The 1,848-nt window shown below is 36.4% G+C and overlaps 1 long non-coding RNA gene across 1 annotated transcript; it reads left to right on the top strand.

The window, feature by feature from the left end:
- Window positions 1-322: 322 nt before the first annotated feature.
- LOC144427114 (uncharacterized) lies at window positions 323-1,528 on the top strand. Its single transcript, XR_013477750.1, has 3 exons — window positions 323-570; window positions 1,105-1,176; window positions 1,265-1,528. It is a non-coding gene; the product is annotated as an uncharacterized LOC144427114 (long non-coding RNA).
- The last annotated feature ends 320 nt before the right edge of the window (window positions 1,529-1,848 follow it).

Genomic DNA, 1,848 nt, shown 5'->3' on the forward strand with positions numbered 1-1,848 from the left:
GGAGACTCTTGGCTAGTCTTCGAACTGATAATAGGACTAAAATAAAGAAAATTGGAAAAAAATTATCGCCTAACCCTAACCTGTTACTAGGCTTGCACGTAATTTACGGAATTACGGAATTATTTCGAGTTACGGAAGCGAAGTTACGAATTACGTAAATTCGTAATTATTGGTTGAAACGAGCTCTCTTTAGAGCAGTCAATTCCGTCGATTGTAAAAAATTAAAGTTTAATCGGTAGAAGAAATTAGAGTTCCGGTATTCGCAGTCGTTTTTATCTCTCTTGTTACGCAGATGGAGAAGGCATAACGCGTTGCCATTTACTAACCTATTATCAACTTATCTAGCATGACAAATCAATGACATTAAACAACATGATGCGCAACTCCGGCATTTTTGTCCGAAGATCGTATTCGATAGCACGCTCCAATGCACATACTTGACGAGACGAAAACGAGCGGATGTGTGCTGCTTTCAAGGCGTAGCACGAATGGTGTTCGTGCCTGCTTTGACAGTTGTTGTCGATTTTAATGATATTTTTGAAAGTTGGGGTAAAAAGAAATCGGTAAAAGGTAAGGTGAATACTATTGTTGTATATCACACCCGGGCATCGCACTGTTAAGTACATGTGGGAAAGCCAGCCTTTGTCAAATACTACGAAGTTATTAATTCAGTACGGTACGTAGTTGCCCATTTGCCGAAATTACATATTTACTTACCCCTTATGGTTTCAAATAGTTCATGCACCTCCAGTTAGATTTTTTTAATCAGTGAGGATATATACTCATTGTTGATTGCTGCTCATTGTAACATACTATTGCGCATTCACTTTTATTTGCGTATTGAATCAAAGTGTTAACATGTCACCTAACATTTCACTCATACCGGTCTATATTGTACAGTCTGATTTCTCAAGTATTTGGAGCCACGAATGCTTGTAATTTTCTGACTAAACCCTTTCATTAGTTGGTTTATATACCAAATTCAGTAAAATATTTTTTACATAAAACATGAGATATTGGATTTATTAGCTTTTCCATTCTAAATCATATAGACTGCTTTATTTATTCTTAACGAAAATTAATAAATCTCCTCTCTTTCTTCAGATGTGAAAGTTGTGGACAAACCTGTCTAAGCATTGTGAGACTCTTGCAGTACAAGAGGCAATAGCAGAAATAGTAAGTATATCAATCAAGAAATTAAGCCGACATAAAGCAAAACTTTCAACTATTCGTCTAATCTCAATTTCCTATTATTTATTCACAGGACAACTATAGCGGACGGGGAGATATCAGAAGTCTGGCGACATATCAGTGACAGTGTGATTCCAAGAAATATAATGTTTGCAATAGAAAAACAACCTATGGAGGCATGCAAAGACATTTGACCCTCCGGTAGAGTTGTGTATGGCCCCCACATCCTGCAGGGCTTGAGGAAAATAACTAAAAATTCCAAAGCGTAAGATTGCATAAGCGGTCTTATTTGTAAAAAGGCACAAAACACGCCAGACATACTTAAAACAGCTTTGGAAATGAGGATTACGGGTACCTCACTGCACCCTTTGTTATATTTGGTTCATCAACTTTTGGTAGTACTATAGAAGAAATTCCGGAAGGGGTATAATCATCATTCATGATAAAATACTATCATATATTTTTTGAACAACTTCAATCTAGACCAGGGATCTCAAACTCGCGGCCCCAGAGAACTTCCAGTGCGGCCCTCGAACGCTTAACAATAATTGTAATAGTATATTGGAAGTTTTTTTTTATTATCTAAATGTAATAGATTTTTCAAACCTTCTAAAGTGAAATTGATTATTCGCACAGAAAACAATTTACTGAAAGTAG

The sequence above is a fragment of the Styela clava genome, chromosome 9 (genome assembly GCF_964204865.1).
Source record: "Styela clava chromosome 9, kaStyClav1.hap1.2, whole genome shotgun sequence".
NCBI lineage: Eukaryota > Metazoa > Chordata > Ascidiacea > Stolidobranchia > Styelidae > Styela > Styela clava.